General features: G+C 44.6%; 1 protein-coding gene across 10 annotated transcripts in view; it reads left to right on the top strand.

Moving 5' to 3' along the window:
- NFIX (nuclear factor I X) overlaps positions 1-17,799 on the top strand; it is a 247,403-nt gene that overhangs the window by 7,399 nt on the left and 222,205 nt on the right. The window contains exon 1 of one of the 10 annotated variants that reach the window (XM_084835735.1): positions 2,926-17,799. This exon is cut by the window's right edge and continues 44,171 nt beyond it. The exons of the other annotated variants lie outside the window; for them this stretch is intronic. The gene's annotated coding sequence lies outside the window, so the exon portion shown is untranslated. Of the gene's footprint in view, positions 1-2,925 lie in introns of those variants that run through there. 10 annotated transcript variants of the gene reach the window in all.

Below are 17,799 nucleotides of genomic sequence, written 5' to 3'. Positions count from 1 at the left end.
CACAGCAAAAACAGAACAATGCACTGAGCAATAAAGGAGTCTGGAATTAGTGCGCCTATAAATAAACATTTATGCAGTGTTGAGACGAGCATTCAGGTGAGTTTACAAACAATTCATTAAGATATTTATAAACTTTCACAGTTTGGGGCTATCAATAGAAACTTAATTGCAAACTGTAAACAACTTTTCTTTTCATCTGAATGAGGCTTCGTAAATGGGTTGTTTTGTAGACTTTCTTATTTTGGGGGTGGGGGCAATGAATACTGTAAGCTTTGGATGACTATTTCTGACCAGTATTAGGTTTAGGATTTTCTCTTTTTAAGTTGATGGGATTTTTTTAAAGTTACTTTCAGTAGTAGGATTCAGTTTCTAAATCCTATAGGAAAAAAAAGTGAGCAGCTCTGGAGAGTTGCTGTATTTGTTTGCGTAACCTACAGACACAGTACAGTTAATATTGCAATGTGCATGGTTCAAGAACAATGTACTTAACTGTGTAATTTGTAGAGAGTATGAGTTACATACAGACACTCAGTGGCACATACATATTTACATATGAGCTTTGTCTATGGCGCAAGCCTGCTTCTGGGCTGAATGTGGAAGAAAAGCAGCAGAAGCCCAAAGAACCTGGGTTTGCTGGCTATGTAGCTGTATGTGTACAGTATAACAAACCCTACTCATGGTGTATTTTTTCCATGTGTTTCTGCCATTTAGGATAATAGAAATAGGAATTGTCACAATTCACCACCCACAAGATTTGGAAATGGCCCATGGTTTTTAATAGGACAGCTCTAGAGAAATAATTTTTAGATTGCAACCATAGATAAGATGCATGTATACACAGGCATGTATGGGCACTTGATAATATGACTATAAAGTGTAGACACACACTGGCATACCTTTTCGCATCCCCCCCACCCCAGTTTTCGTATGTGGTTAGATATAGACCTGCATGGCATATGCATAGAGTAAACAGACATGAAGCAAACTATACGTAAGTGTGCATATATATGTACAATCTTTCTAACCTATAGACCACATGCAATTGCGTAGACTGAAATATACAGCTCCATTGAACAACACTCTCCCTGGAATATGTGCACTGCGTTTGCATGTACATTCCTCTTTACACGGAGGATTTTGTTGCCTTGTTTTCTGCCACAGCTGGTTGCAGGCCTTGGTGCATGTGGCATTTCATGCACATTTGTATGTATGGATCCTAATTTTTAGGGCAACTTCCAGAGACTTCTGTTGGATCTGGCAGACAGAATGCCAGCCCATATGCCTAAAAATCTATGCATGGAGACTTGTTTATTCGAGCTCTGATTCTCCAAATAACTCATTTATCCAGAATGAGGTCATGTTCCCAAGCGTACAGCAAATATGGCAAGAAGCACTCAGCTTATCCCGGCCCCTGCTAATCTTCATTAAATCCACGTCCCCTAATTTTGTTTAGCTAACCGTTGCCTTGCCTGACAGTGACAGTCTGTGGGACGTGGAGTTGTCTCCTTGGCACGCCATATTCTATTTCAAACTTTTCTCGTGCATATTTCCCCCCCTTTCCCAAACTTTTATTACTGAAACACAAGAGTTCCGTGATATCCAGCCCCAAGCAAAGGATATTTCCTTGATTGCCTCTGAGTTTTGGGGGCTTAGGATGGCAGTGGGGGAGACAGATAGGGAGTTCCATTTTCATCCCTCTGTCTATATTGTGCTGATGTTTGCCAAGTGAAAATGTTCCTGGATACGTTGGGGACAGAGACAGCCATCCTGAAGTCTGTGGCCTCCATCCATTATGCATGGCTTTTCTGTATGCCAAGGCAGGCCGTCGTCATTGCTGGGACGACGAACCTGCCTGTTTCAGGGGCCTGCATCTAAATGCCAGGGCAAGGTATAAATACAACCCTTGAAAGCAACTTGCAGATCAGAAATTCTTAATCACTGTTTCAGATTATTCTGATTGTTACCCCTCATTAGGTGCCTTTTGAGAAAGCCACACATACAAAGCTGCCTTCCTGGCCCCCCAGCGAGTGAGTTAGGGACACAGAATTAGCGATATGGCATGACCTCATTCATCCAAATGGCCTGGGGGATGTCCGACGCTGCAGTCTGGGGAAATGGAAGAGCTACTTATGTAGGATTACAATTCGATTTCAGCTCGCTGGGAGTTCTGGATAACTTGAGGCCTGGGGATAATGGGCAGGTCTATTTTGTTGCCCCACCCCAACCACAGAATCCTTTGTGGTATTAGAAAGTGGTTATGACTCCTGTAGCGGTCACGGTGGATTCTCAAACTGTGACTGAGTGTGTGGGGGGGGGAGGGCAGGGGCGGGCATGTATCTTTCCTGGGAAACTTTGGCGTTGCTGGCGGAAAAAGAGAGTGGGGAAAGGCAGAGAAGGAGTAGACAGGCAGGCATAATAAAAGCACAATCTCTTTCAGAGGGCAAACAGCTATTTAAAATTTAAAATTAAACTAGCACCCCTGAACCTGAAAAGCCATATACGTATGATTCCTGAAAGTTTGTATCTTTAGAGAAAGTTTGCTTATTTTGACTCTTTAAAATCTTCTACTGCTTTCCCCCTTTCCCAGTATTATTGTTATAAAGAATGAGAGCTCTGGTGTCCCTGTTATGTCTGAGAGCTCTTGGAAACATTCAGATGGATTTCTCTTGACTCTCAGAACCTGCCTTATATTGAGTGAGACCACTGGTCCGTCTAGATCAGTATTGTCTGCCCTGACTGACAGCAGCTCTCCAGCGTTTCAGACTGCAGGGTTTTTTTCAGTGGAGGCTGGTGGCTCCGATGTCAGTGGGGCAGTGAATCCACTCTGGGTCTCAGTCAGAACCAGTCGAACTCTAAAGGAGCTAAGATAGCTCCTTTAGGGTTTTGACTGGTTCTGGCTGAGACCCAGAGCAGATCCACTGCCCCACTGACATTGGAGCCACCAGCCTCCACTGTTGATTTTTTTTTTTTATAGCCCTGCCGAGAGACTGAATCTCCCTCATGCAATACATGAGCTCTACCAGTGTGCGACCACCCTTCTCCCAATGGCAGCGGGTCTCCAACGTTTCAGACAGGCTTCTTTTTTAAACCCATTCTACTTGGAGATGCCAGGGGTTGAACCTGGAATCTTCCGTATGCCAGATGTGTGCTCTGCCGTGCAACGATAGCATTCCTTTCATGAGGGCCCATGGCCTAGAAGATGGCTTCTGGCTGCCGTGGGATCCATTTGCTTGGGTGTTGGCGTATGCACAGTTCTGTCTCTTTTGTTCCAGTGACACAATTACCACTTGTACAAAGTGGTGAAAATGAGCGTACATCAGAAGAGTGGGGTCCATACTGTTACAGCTCACTGGTGGAACAATGGCTTTCTGCAAACCCACGCATGGCCGCTGGAGTGGAAGTGGATGAGGTCACATTTGTAACATTGGCTTTCCACTCTAAGAAAACTTCTTAGCACCCCCTTGCCACAAAGACATCACAGTCCCACCTGGGAGAGTAGGCATCTTCGTGCCAAGTCCTATCTATTCACATATGTATTTATAATAGCTGCGTTTGTCTTTTCTGAGTTTTTTTTTTAATTTTTTTAAAGGCTAGTTAAATTATTGAAAAGGACTGGCATTACAAAGAGGAGACAAAAGGAGACAAGGAGTATGGGTGGCAATGGGGGAGTTCTTTAATAATTGATGGGGAGCAAAAAAGCTTTCTTAGAAAAAGAACCAGTCCAGCAAAATTCCTCCTGGAGAGAGAGGGATTTGCCTAGTTTTCCTCCCTCCACCTACCCCTCCAGGTCCCATACCCTTGTTTTTAAAATGCATTGTGCACTAAATGGAAGAAATTCTGAAAGTGTAACACAGTAGATTGCTATGACTTTATAATCTGCACCTATTGGAATTTGTATCCAGTGCAGCTGATTTACTGTATAGACTAAAGCAACTTGGCTAGATTGATCTATAGCAGCAATCTCAGTGTCAGGCTCAGTAGCCTTGCCTGCCTCTTTGGAGGGGTGTGGCAAATGAACCCCAACAAGAGAGAATGAATTTGAGAACAAAAGAGGCCAGTGGAGCCTGCACCCAGCAAGAAGGATGAATTTCCTGCCAGTTGTTTCCCAGGTTGATTTTAGCAAGTCCGTTCATAGCAGATGAATTTACAGTGAAATGTCTTAAGTTCGTCAGAGCACTCAGGTTTAACTCATTTGGTGAAATCAAAGTGAGCCCTTACTTAAATTCTGGCCCTCAGTGGTATCCCACAACATTGTACATTCGTTAAATGTAAATATACAGGAGACAGCCTGCATATTATGGTACACAGTAATAGGAAAGTATCCCCTCCAACGTGAACAGAGGAGAATATAGATATTTTCCTTCGAGCAAAGGACCATGTATGTCTGCACTCTGACAGAATCTAATCTACTTGATTTCATCAGATAAGAAAGCAATTTTTAAGATTCAGTAAGAACACAATCCATCAGGACCATCTATTTAAAGCAGGCCCTTTAAAATGGAAGGATAATTTATATAAGACAAAATTGTAAATGGTACTTGGTGGATTGTGCTCCAAATCTTATCTTTGTAATATTAATTCTTAATTAAGCTAACAGTTGTATTTTTATATACATATTTACATATTGGTTGGTGTGTTCTTTCTTTCTTTCTTTCTACCTACCTACCTACCTACCTACCTACCTTCCTAGATAAACAGCATTAAGAAAGGGCATGCATTTACATATACATGTATGCTCAAATACTTCTGCAGATTTATGAAACATTATCTAATAAACAGGAATATTTTGAGGAGTAAAATATTTGAGGAAGAACTGAGTTTTTAAAATTCTTTTAGCTTACAGACGGTTTTGCCAAAGAGTGCCGCCAGCATGGTACTAAAAATGTTGTTGCTAAATGTAAGAGGCTAAGGATATTTTGGAGGAGAGCTGAGATGGGGTGACGTTGTTTCGTGTGTTTTTGTATGGTGATATTTTCTCTCTAATATCGGCTCGTGCCATATTCTGGCTCTACATAATGAAATATCCTACTATATCTCTGTGTGGGTGGGGAAGAATTGTGTGGAACTAATTTACAGCAGTGGCTAAGACTGTGGGATGATCATTAAGGCAGTGTGGCACATGGGCTGGCTTGAGAAAACAATCTCTTTTCTCTAATTTAGTGGTACCCAAGGAAGATGGCAAAGAAAGGGGATAGCTGGATGTATTTGTTAACAGCTATCCTGATCCTAAGGCTTAAGTTGGATAAAATCACTCCTGTCCTTCATTTGTTCTAATGATGTCCTTCTGAAGTAGGTTATTTCCATTTTACAGGTTGAAAACTGAGGCCAAAATAAAAGGCTCTGCTCAAGGCCACATATTTCCTAAACCCAACAGGCCTCCTCCTTCTACTGGGTTGTGTGTGGTGGGCTTTTTGATGGAGAGCCACTGTTCCTAGTTTTTTATTCTGCCCCCAGACCTACTGAGGGAAGCTCAGAAGGCAGCTGTCAAGGGCTTCTTGGAGGCCTCTCTCAGTCTAATCCAGTAGCCAAGTCCAGACACAGACAAAGGGATTCTTTTCAAAGCTTTATTCCTCTTTTACAACTTAACAACTCTACTGTTAGCAACTAGATATGAGCAGCAGAGTACCTATGCCCTAAGTTGGAACAGTTGGTCCCCGTTTGAAAGGGAATCACTGGCAGACCCTGAACTTAAGGGCTAGGGAGAGTCCCTCCCCTTTTCCCTTGGATCCTCTGGGCGCAACTGTTGTTTGCGCGCCAACCGGGCACTACACCTCCTTTCTGTGCCCTCCATTTGGCGCTGCTCTCTGCGTCGGCGACGCGCGTCCATCAAGTCTGCTTCCTGCGCTCTGTCACTCCCTGGACTGCTATCTAAGCTAGGAATGCCAGTGGGAGGAATCTCCGTCAGCTGTTGGCCCTGGGAAAGAGGAGCGCCTCCTCTTCCTCAGAATCAGAACTACTCTGGGATTCTATGGGCTCAGTGGCCACCCTGACAGCAGCAATGATGGAGAGGGCCTTCTCAGTGGTGGCCCCCCATCTGTGGAACGAGCTCCCCGATGAGGTCCGCCTGGCTCCAACATTTTTATCTTTTCGGCACCAGGTTAAGACCTATCTCATTTCCCAGGTATTTGGCAGCACATGTTGAGTTTCAATCAGTCCTGGATGTGTCTTTACTTATGACTGACAGTTCAAAGTTGATTTTAGTCATATGTTGTTTGTGTATATTGTCTGTGTGCTTTTATGTAAATGGACTTTAAACTTTTTATATTGTATTTAATGTTTTAACTTCTGTAAACTGCCCAGAGAGCTTCAGCTATGGGGCGGTATAGAAATGATGTTGTTGTTAATAGTAATAATAATAACAAATAATTTACTGAGTGGGCAGGTAAGTGTATTATAGCCCCTGGCTCTTGAGCTGGGATTGGAGCCTCTTGACTTCAGGTCCAAAAGCGGCTGAATGCAAAGGAAAGATTCATTATGACTGCAGAGCAGGGCTTGGTACTGGACTTGAGAGTACAACAGCCGTTGTTTGCATGGAGGGAAAGATTGTTTGTGGGTGTGTGGCAGGGAAGGCTATGGGCTAGTGAGCTAGAACAAGGCAGATGTTAGTTTGGACTATCTTGACCCCTGGGCCTATTTCTGCAGTCAGGTCATACTACTTTGTGATTATTTCTTCTCTCCCGATGCAACATTTTAGCAGGGAGGCAGATGTTTCTCTTTTGGGGGCATATGATTATTCCTGTCTGATGCTCTTTATTCCAAAGATACACCAGAGGCCATTTTGAAGTAGTGGTGTGTGTGTGTGGTTTGTGTGCATATGTGTTTGCAAGGCCCTTTGATGGGAGAGGTGCGCCAAAATGGACTGGGTGGACAGTATGGCTTGCCCCCCAGTTTTGCCTAGTCCAGTGGCACCAGGCCCAGAGGCGTACATGGGATCTCCAGCTAGATGGCTGCAGCTTTGCTGGCATTAAGATTATCCAGGGGGCATCAGGAAGTCCCTGTAGAGAGGGGAGAGCCTGTACTCGCCACTCCCTGAGTACCACGTCAATTAACACAGCGAGTCCAACAGATTTGTTCATACTAGTGATGCTGTCGAATCTTGTAATTAGTTCACTCGCTGGTCAAACCTTGCCCATTTGTAATGCTCACATTTTAACAAGCCTGGACTGTCAGTTTATGAATTAGCTATTAAGTTCGGAATTGATTGCAAGGTTCTGAGCATGCACAGTTTGCATCTATTCTAAATAATGTCATTTCTGTTCATGTGCTGTGTGGGTTGGATTAACGCTTTCCTTGCCTAGTCCAGTGCGTCTTCCCTCTCGCTGCTGCTGCTGCTCTGGCTCCGCAACGAGGAGGACTTGGCAGCAGCCCCCCCCCCCCAGCCCATTTTTAGCCATCCTACAGTCTCCTTAGCAGATTCCCTTTCTGCTGCCGGAGCTCTGGATCCAAGGCAGCGCTATGTGATTCCAAACTACAGCTCCCAAGATACATTTGGTATTGTGCACGTGCAAAACCTTGTTTACATGGAACGAGAGTTCGCTTTGACAGTGCACTCTCGTTTGAGCCTACATAGATGAGTTTGCTATTTTCTGAGTAAATAACGAACTCACTTGGGGGCAAGTTCTCCCATCACTAGTTCATACTGCAATAGGGTTCTACTGCAGTGGCTGACCAGGTCTAGCTGTTTGGAAAAGATGTGGCTTGTTGTTCTAAGGAATGTTATCTATACATGTTGTGGATGGGGGGGGGGGGTTGCGGTTGAGTCCCTCCCCCCGCATTCAGAAGTGGTTGCTGGCTTGACATTGAAATGAAAAAAATGTGGCAGGGAAATGACACAATAGAGGAGAGGGAGGGGGGCATATGAAAGCGCACTAGTGGCATTGCGGTGGCACTTTTCTTCTCTAGAAAGGGGAAGTTCTTCTTCTGCTGTTCGGCACCCTGGCAGGCATGACTGGCCTCCTGGGACTTAACCGAGTGCTAGTGGAGTCCTTTGGGTCTGAAGACTGGTCTGGCTCCAGAGAATGACAAGCCCTGCTACAGCATTTCCCTGACCCCCAAACCATACACATCCCAAACCTAAGGGTAGAGCAGCCTTCCCCAACCTGGTGCCCCCCAAGGGTGTTGGACTGCAACCCCCATTATTCCCAGCCAGCATGAGAATGGCCACGCTGGCTGGGAAAGGTGGGAGCTGCAGCCCAACACCAGGCTGGGGGAGGCTGGGGTAGGACCTAGTAACCTACTAGATTTACGAATCGACACTTCTGTCACTTCTCTCTCTTTCCGGGGGCGGGCGGATGGGTGCCTCATCCTTGGGTGAGCTGAATGATGGCAGTCCAGAGTACCTTCTCAGCAGTTACACTGTTTCTCCAAAACTCTCTCCCACATGCAGTCGACTGATTAATATCTTTACAGGCTTTTTGGCTGCCATTGCTCTTTGAATAGCGTTGTGATGCTAGGGGTTAGTGTTATTCACAACAGTGAACCTTGTGATTTTTTAATGGGTTGGCACTAGTGACAGTGGAAAGGCGGTATAGAAAAATATCAAATAAACCAAAACAAAACCCAAAAATAAATTATTGTTTCAGAATCATAGGTTCTTGTGGATCAGACAAAAGGGTCTGAATTCCTGGGTTTTTTTTTAATTCCGGTTCTGTCTGAGTGAGTGGTCTTTGAGCAAGTCATGCGACTGTTTTACACCACTCAGGGAAAGGGATAGGCTGCGGTCCTATGCACACTTACCAAAAAGAAAGCCATTTATATGATTGTTCATCTTTATTTAATGTTGAACAGCCACTTTTCTAGGGAAAATTCTACTCCAGGTATTATACTACATGCTAAAAAATCAACACCAAATACATTAAAATAATCCTATACACCAAAGTTTTCACTCAAAGGTTGGAATTGTCCAGATTTGGGGGCTGTGCATTTGTGGGTTTTTTTCCCAAAGAAAATGGTCCTGAATAGAAATAACATCTCAGTTTTAAAGTTTTCAAGGAGTTTCCTTTTTATTTTGTTTTGTTGTTATATCAGGGTTTTTAATATCGAATTTAAAAAATGAAACAAACAAAAATTGAGCACTACCAATTTTTAACTGAACATTTTTATAATATTTCGGTATGGCTGCTTAAAAAAAACACCACCCAACAAGAACATTTCTTTGAAAATGAAGCCTTTTATTTTTTTAAAAAAATCTGATATTCTTTCTCTTTCTGGCCACCCCTTCCCCTATAAACGCTATGTTTATATACTCCCCTCTTAGACAGGAGGCATCTCTCTCTCTCTCTCTCTCTCTCTCTCTCTCTCTCTAATGCCACCTCCACCCCCCTACCCCCGTATGTCACCATGTGTATGACAGGATTTTGGAGAGTCATCCTACTTGTTAATGTGCTGCCTTGAGGTGCTGCCTTCTGCAGCAGTGTGCAGAGGCCATGTTTAGCCTCAGAGGAAACGGTCTGGATTTCTTGACCCTGCCCAGCCCTGCAGGTCTCCTGCTGTGATGCCCAGGAGGTATCATTTTACTTGCGTCTGGGATTGGGGCCTTTGGGGGCAGAGACGCAGTCATAGCCAGTTTATTTATATACCTCATTTTCCACAAAGACAATGTGCTCAAAGTTGTTCACAGAAAAGTGACAACAATTGGAATACAGTAACAGCACATATCACTAACTGCAATAGCCAGATTATGTTAATATAAACAGCCTTGATCAGGCTTCTCATCTGAGGCGGAGGAGGAGGAGGAGAAGAGGCACAGTCCTTCTCCTTTGCCTTGGGGTTCAATGCTGGTCTCTTTGTAGGATCCCCCCTCTTCCTTTAGTAGTGCCAGGTGTTCTACAATGTCTGAATGGAACCATGTTTTAAAAATGGATATCACAGCCTACACAAGGTTAAATCTAAGGAAGTTGCTCAAGGCCAGTAATCTCTTTTGCTCAGGCACTGCATAGAAAAATTCACGAGTCTGTGATGAACAAAAACACACACACATACACACCACAAACAGACAGACCAGTTCAAAGCAGGAAAATTGCAATTCTGAAAAAAGTATGATGGGATTTATGCAATTGATGGGCACTTCTTCATGCCTGGCTACAGACAGAAAACATAAAAGCTGAATTTTAAAGGTTTTTAAGCGTAGGCAGCCAAGAAACTCAGTAGTGAGATCACACAAAATAGGGTCTGAATATAGCAGGATGGCCCAGATCACCTGCATGTGCCCTGCTGATTTGCCTCCTGTAGTGGTTCAAAGAGGAAGATGATGATGGGCACAGCTGCTTATGTTCATCCATGACAGGCCTATGTGGCAGTTGCACCCGCATAGAGAAAGCTGCCGCCTTTTCTCCTCTTTCTCTCTCTCTCCTCTGTTCTGCTGCCGACCACTTTTTGGCTCCCGATGAATATCTCCCTCTCCACTCCCACCCTTGTATTTTGGCTCCAGCTTTCACTGTGTTCGTTTAGAGCCAATCTCCTGACCTCAAGGGGCAACCACTTTGCAGCAAACTTTGTCATTCTCCTTTTTGGGGTGGTGGGCAGGGGAGGAGTGGGGGGGTGAGAAATTAAGCGCCTATTCTTTGTGGAAAATGAGGCGATCTTGGGGAGGGTGTTGGCAGAAGTCTGGGTTTGGAGAGGGGCTGTTTTGAGTCTCCAATCTGCAGTCAAAACTGTTCTAGCTGGCTCAACAAGAGTGGGTGGCTGGGAATACGGGGAGAAACAGGGGAGTTGTAAGTATGTGTGTGTGCAAGATGAGATGGGCATCATCTCAGTAGGTGCAGGAGGCTGTGATGGGGGGGCGGCTTCGGCATCTGGGAGTGGCAGAACGTCCTTCTCTCATTTGCAGTCGGGGTTCTGGCTTTCTGCCGGATGGCTACAGCTGTGGATTCTGCAATGTGGCTCCAGCGAATGCTGCAGTGTGAGGCAGCAATGCGGGCTGCTGGAGCCAATCGGGAAGCAGGGTTTAGCCGGGAACCTCGCCCATATGGAGATGGTTGGGGATGTAGGCCTCCTTGTTCCAACCATGCTTTTGCTTTGCGAGGGGTAGTAGGGACACAGGCAGCCCTGCCTCCTATGCAAGGATGGCATGAAGGTGGTGGGCTCCTCGTTCCATGGCTGCCAAGCTGGGTTTGCATATGGAGTGCTCTATTTCGGCTACTTACAGCCCACGTCCACCTCACACCCATTGTGGTAGACCCATTTCTGTTGAATTCATACAGCACGTTGTTAATTATTGCCCTGCGTGTTGGAGTGTGTGTGTAGGGAGATGGGGGTCCAGGCCTTGAACATGTCACTGTATACAGGGTAACTCTGCAGTACAGCTACCCTTGGAATGGGCCCAGCAGGTGGAGAATTGCTTCTCTAAGCCCCCACAGCTAGAGTCCACTCAACCCCAATCAAATTCTGGGCACAGGACCCAATATTTCTGACTTTTGGTGTGCACACAAACTCCCCACGCCCCGACACCAAAAAAAAAAATGCTTCAAGCAGGGCATGATTGAGGATGGAGGTGTGGGGATGGTAGTAGCTGAATAGATTATGTGAGGAACGCTTTGTTTTGTGAAGAAAGAGGGCTGTGTAGGGCACCAAAGATGGGCAGGGGACATTTTCTGCCGCCAAATATCTTAGGAGCCATTGAGCAGAGAATTCATACTTGGCCTCCTTGCTCTTGCTCTGCATTTCTGGCAACAGGAAAGGAGAAGATAGAGCTCAGCAGGCTTGGAGTTTGATATAAAATGTCACTCATGAAAGCTGAGACCTCCCTCCCTCCTTTCTTTCCCTGGTGGACAGCTTTTTGTGATCTTGTTTTCCCTCTCATATTGGACGGGAACAGCCATGTTTTGTGTCCCTCCCCCTGGCCCCCAATACCATTCTAAGCATGGTACTTATTCTAAATAAATGTTAAAATGACAAATGATAAAATTCACAGATCCTCCAAGTCAAAATAAGCCATGTTAAAAGTGCTTTGGTTGTCTCTCCACTGAGGAGGGTCTCCTACGTATCCAGCTTTGGTTCGGTTTCATTCCCAGCATTGCTAGTGACCGGCTTGGGCTTTTGCTGTGTTGGTTTTGAGAGAGCTCAACGTTTTCTTGCTGAATTATTTTCTGCAAGTTGCACAAAAACCAGTGCGTCCATGGGAAATAATTTATTCTGAGGAACACATTTCAATTTTTTTTCTGGCAAGTCGTGTCCAAATAAAACCTTCTGTTTTGAATCCACATTTCACAGCAAAATGACCTTGTGTTTTGGTTTGGTTTTGATTATCAAATGCCATTTGGCTTAAAACAAACAATTTCTGTTGAAATGCTTATGTGAGTTGAAGATGATTTTAAAAGCATTTCTTTCTGTCTTTCTGTCTTTTGACAATTCTGAAGCTGAAACTTTTAAGGTCTCTCCATGCAGCTGGTTGCTGGTTTTGTTCATCGGTTGAGCTGTCTAGGGTTCTTGCACTCAAGCATGTTGGCTGGCTGTGGACCCTGGCAGCTAAAATATGGGTTGTCCTGTTGTCCTTACTGTTTGGTGCCCCAGATGTCCAGAAAAGTTTCCTTGCAGTTGCCTCGTGCACGCAGGATTCAGTGTTTGATAGCTGTCTGCAAAAGAAACCTCTGCTTGGCTCCACCAGCATCTGTTTGTTGGTCTCTGCTTTGTGTTTCCTCTGAGAATTGCCAAGTACACTGTAAAGGTGAGCTCCATTTTAGGGGGGGAGAAAGCTGGGCAGAGAGAAAATGGAGTGCCTTGGCCCATCTCCCAATGTGAGCAACTGCCAGAGCAGGAAATGCAGCCCAATGAGCTGAGCACGGGAACCTCTTACTCCAACTCATGGTCTTTGGCTACTGCCCTTTCACATGGAAGCCGGCCCTTTCTCTGGCTGGCTTAGGCAGGGTGGCCCAAAATATGCAGACTGCCTGTACCTGAGGGACAGCTGTGGGGCACTTGGAGTCCTGGGTGGAAAAGGCAACAAGCCAGAGCAGTAGTGTTATCTCTGTTGGAGCACTCTCGCAGCTGACCACAAGTCAGGGCTGACCATTCTTTAACAAGCTGCGGGCAGCTTTCCTTTAATCTAATTACTCTTGTCCATTACTTCATCCTGTGGCAGCCCCTGAGCTGCCTTTTCTTCCCTTTCCCTTTTCATTGTGTCCCTTAAAGTCATAGCAACTTAAAACCAGCCCCATTGTATAAAGGCCTCCTTGTAGAGCCGCATGCATATTTACTTAAAAAACACAGTCTTGTACAAGAGATTGCACCTTCCTTCCTTCCTTCCTTCCTTCCTTCCTTCCCTCTCTCTTTCTTGTTCTTTCCATGCATTTAATTGATGATACTACATTTAGGGTCAGAGTTCACTCCTGCTTTCTTTGTAACATCCAGACAAGTTGCCTTGTCCCTGTTCCGGGATGGGGGAGAAGCTGCGGGTGGATTACAGGGGGAAACCAGGAATAGAAACGACTAGTCCCTTTACCTCTTCAGCACACTGTGACTATATGGAACAGCTGGTCACTTCAAACCCATGGCAAGATAGGCATGTGATTCAACAGGTACGCGTATGATCCAGCCCTTGGATTGCCCCTGCCAGGTGCCCCAAAAGTTGGATCTTGGTGGGTGCGCATGACCAGCACCTTGCCTTAGGCTGGGAACCAAGATGGGCAGCTGTTATCTGCAGCCACCGCAGGCTGAATGGCTGTGAGAGATTTCAGAATTCTGTATGAGCGGCCTGTCCGGCCCTGAACTATTCAGTAGCTCCTGCTGCCACTGAATCTTATATAAGTGTCAATGTCAGGAGTGTTGGACTAGGCTGAAAATTCTGATGAAGCATGAACTCACGTGATGACCATGGACTAGAAAATTAATCTCTCCTCCTCAATGCAGCACCCGTAAAATGAGAAGAATAGTGACTGTGGCATGGGTAAACAAAACAAGGAGGTGGTAATGGTTCTGAGCATTTGGCTCCAAACCAACATTAATATTAACGAACAGACCCCCACTCTGGAAGCTGAATCAGTGCCCTTTTGACTAATTTACACTCCTTTCTCAGAGCTTGAAGCAGATTGCAAGAGTTCCTGTATTTGGAATCCCAGCCCCCTACCCCATTCTTTCAAGGGTGTTTTGCATCTCTTCATTGCCAGGCCCATCCATCCCCACAAGGTAAAATATATTGCTAACATAAACTTGAGTCTAGTGTAGAGTATGTTCTGCTGAGGAAGCCCTGGTGCTTATGGGCTCTGCTTTTCATCTGACAACACATTCTTTGTGGGTGTTTGAATTCACTCTCAACTTGACTGCTCAGGCCCTCACATCTTTCTGTCTTTGTAAATATGGAGGAAGAGTGCTGTCAAGTGACAGTTTGGACTATACCTAATAGGATTAATGCCCCAGATTCATGTCCAGTTTGCTTAGCACAATGAGGAGTTAAGAACTCATTATAGGCCACAGTCACAGGGACACTGTGTTAAAAGAGCGAGGTGATGCTAAGCTTCAGAACTGAAAGCCTTGGGTGGGGGTGGGGGGAAAGCTACATAATAGCTCCTAAGACCTCCAAGTAACCAGTCTATTTGGGGATGCGGTACCTGTGGTTGCTGTGACAAAATGTGATTGCAGACTGCAGACACATCTCATTCTTTTCTACTGCCTTGTCTTCTGATGCCTGATAAGGCCCTTGCAGTCATGAAGACAACCCAGTGGTTTTCACTTCTGCACATTCACTGTCAACAGCTGCCACGCAGGAGGTTTAATCTGGCTGTTTTCTTCTGCCTCGCTTTCTTTACCCCTTCATCCTGGATGTTTGCTTACCTGAGTGATGTACGTTAGGGCGATGAATGTGTATCATGATGTGCTTCCGATGTGACAGTGTAAAGATATGGTAGGACATTGCTGAATGTATGGGGTGGTGGGGAATGATAATGAGAGTGCTTGTTATTTATTATTCCTATTGCACTTATAAATGTGTATTATAATATTTACATCATTCAAAGCTCAGCTGTCCTTCCTCCCAGCCACCCAAACAATTCTACAAGGTGAATTTACTGATAGGGGGTGGGTGAGCTGGCAGAGTCTGAATGACATGAAGTTGGGTTCATAGCTGAGGAATGCCAGCCTAGGACTCACAGGTCCAAGTCCAGATCTAGGAAGAGGACTGCTGCAGAAGGAATTTTGCTGTATCTGGGCCAGGCTGGAAGCTAGTTGAGATTATTACCCATTCTTATAAAATATACGCCTGATTTTTCAGACATGGGAATGGTTCATGGAAATGTCCTTTTATGAGGGGCAGCCTTAAGGATCTAAGAGGTAGCACACAGAATCATATGACAGATGTTTAATTAGCTTTCAGTTTTTTTACCTGGTGATTCACTTGTTGAGGAATACCCAAACATTTCTGTCCGAGTTGCAGAGACTGGTCATCTTGGAGATGTCCACGATGTCCTGTACTTTAGCCAGGGCTGGCTCCAGATTTGAAGGAGCCCTAGACAAAGTGTCCTTTGGTGGGCCCACTCCTCTCTCAGTGGGCCTTGGTGGGTTTACGTAGCCATGGTGGCAGCATGCTTAGCAGTGCTGGGTGGTTGGATTTCACCACCCTTTAAATTTCCCACAATGCCACAGAGTGGCACTAGGTGAGGGGCATTCTGGGAAATTAAAAGGGTAGCTAGATCTACCTGCCTGATGCTACTCAAAGTGCCAGGCCAGAAGAAAACAAAAATTAAACAAGAGCAGGCTTCAGCCCTACTACAGTTTTAAGGACCTAGCAGCTGCCCAAGGGTCTCAGAAGCTGATGATGCTGGCCCTGATATCAGGCAATAGTGTTCTTGTTTACCCATCTTGGTGATATTGTTTTTATAATATGTTTTCATATTGTTTTTTAAAAGTTTTATTTTTAATATTGTCTGTAGGCTACTATGTGTACTTTGATAAAAAGAAAAGCAATGAATACATTTAGAACTAAATAAATCCATGTTTCAGTTCAGCAGAGGGCTCACTTAAGTCGCCTCCATGAAATCATTGGAGACAGAGGTGGTTGTTGAAGTGCTGAACGAGTGTCTGACTTCGGTAATAGGGCTGGATGAAGACCAATAAACCAATGTTACATCCTGACAAGATGGAGGTAATGTGGGTACAGATAGTTCTCAGGTCTAGGGAAATGGTGTTCAACCTCTTTTGGATGGGGTTGCACTCCCTAGGAAAGAACAGGGTTGCAGCTTGGGGATGTTCCTTGATCCAGCTTTGTCGCTAAAGGTCCAGGTGGCCTTGGTGGCACAGAATACATTTTACCAGCTTTGACTGGTCAGTCAGCTGTGGCCATTTCTGGACAAGGATAGTCTGGCCATGGCAATCCATGCTCTGGTAACCTCCTGGTTGGATTACTAGAATGTGCTACACATGAGGCTGCCCTTGAAAATGACTCAGAAGCTCTGATTTGTACGGAGTTCAGCAGCCAGAGTTTAAACTAGTACTGCTAGGTTGGTTCACATCACTCCAATCTTAAAAGAACTGCATTGATTGCCTATTTGATTCCAGGCCCAATTCTAGGTGCTAATACTTCTCTTTAAACTCTAAATGGCTTGGGACCCAAATACTTGAAAAAGACAGCCTGCCTATGTCTTAACATCTGCTGGGGGCCTGCTTCAAGAGCCTTCTGCATTAGAAGTGAACTATGTCATTACAAAGGAGAGGGCTTTCTCAGTGGTGGCACCCTGCCTTTTAATGGACTGCAATTGATTTTGTTTGTTACTGTTTTCTATTATGGCTCTTGGATATTTGTTTTACAGAACAATCCTGCTGTCCTGAAATCTTATGTGATGAAGGGCAGTATAAAAATGTTTTTAGTACATTAATACATAGAGTTCCCTCATCTGTAAAATAGGCATAGGAGAGACCAACATTACAATGCAGATGAATGCAATAAGTACAGTAAAGTTATTTCACACCTTCATTCCCAGAGAAATTAATAACGATGTTACTAATTTTGTGTGGAATTTCACCATCCTGAATATTTTTGTATTTTGTATCATTCACAAACTTGGCTACCTCACTGTTTACCCCTTACCCCCAGATGAGTAAGTTAAATAGCACTGGTCCCAAAACAGATCCTTAAGGGGACTGCAGTATTTACTACTTTCCATTGTAATGCGAATGTAAATCCTGCATTTGCCAGTCTGGTATTCTAATTCTCCTAAGAAATGCCTCTCTTCTCTTAGCAATGTTCATACTTTAAACATAAATAAGTGTGAACAATTTTATCCTCACTTATAAATAACATACTGAGTCTGCACACTTACTCAGAAGTAAACTTCATGAACTTCATAGCAGCACAATCCTTTCCTCCATGTTTCCACATCTGCCTGTGGTTTATTTGCCTCATACCTCACAAAGTGCGGTTTGTACTTTTTCCCCACCCTCTGGAAAAATGGAATTGTGTGGTTACCTCCCTCCCACATACTGAAAAAAAGAATGCCCCTCCCTTCCCATTTTTAAGGGTGCTGACATTTTTTAATTGCCTGAGGTTTGAAAAGGAACCCAGCATTTTAAGAATCATGGGCAGTTTTCACCTGGTTAACATATGTCTAGCTGGGAGGACTTCAGTGTGCAGTGATTTGTTACAGCTCTGAGGAATAGTTTAGGCAGAATTTCCTGTGGTGAGACTAGGTGTCAATAGGAAAAGAGTCCTGAGAGAGACTGCTGGATAACATAGCTGAGATTTATCAAAATTCTTCTCTCCTTTAAACTTAATATAAATGCTGATACACACACTGAATCAACAGACCATAGACAATCACTTCAGTTCATTCATAAACAAAAGGGACAGAACCTCTATAACAGGTCAGAAGCATC

This window comes from Heloderma suspectum, chromosome 2 (assembly GCF_057233095.1).
Source record: "Heloderma suspectum isolate Gila_16-S chromosome 2, 16-S_ref, whole genome shotgun sequence".
Taxonomy (NCBI): Eukaryota; Metazoa; Chordata; class Lepidosauria; order Squamata; family Helodermatidae; genus Heloderma; species Heloderma suspectum.
Note: the sequence above shows the minus strand (reverse complement) of the source record. Positions and strands in the feature narration are given on the sequence as shown.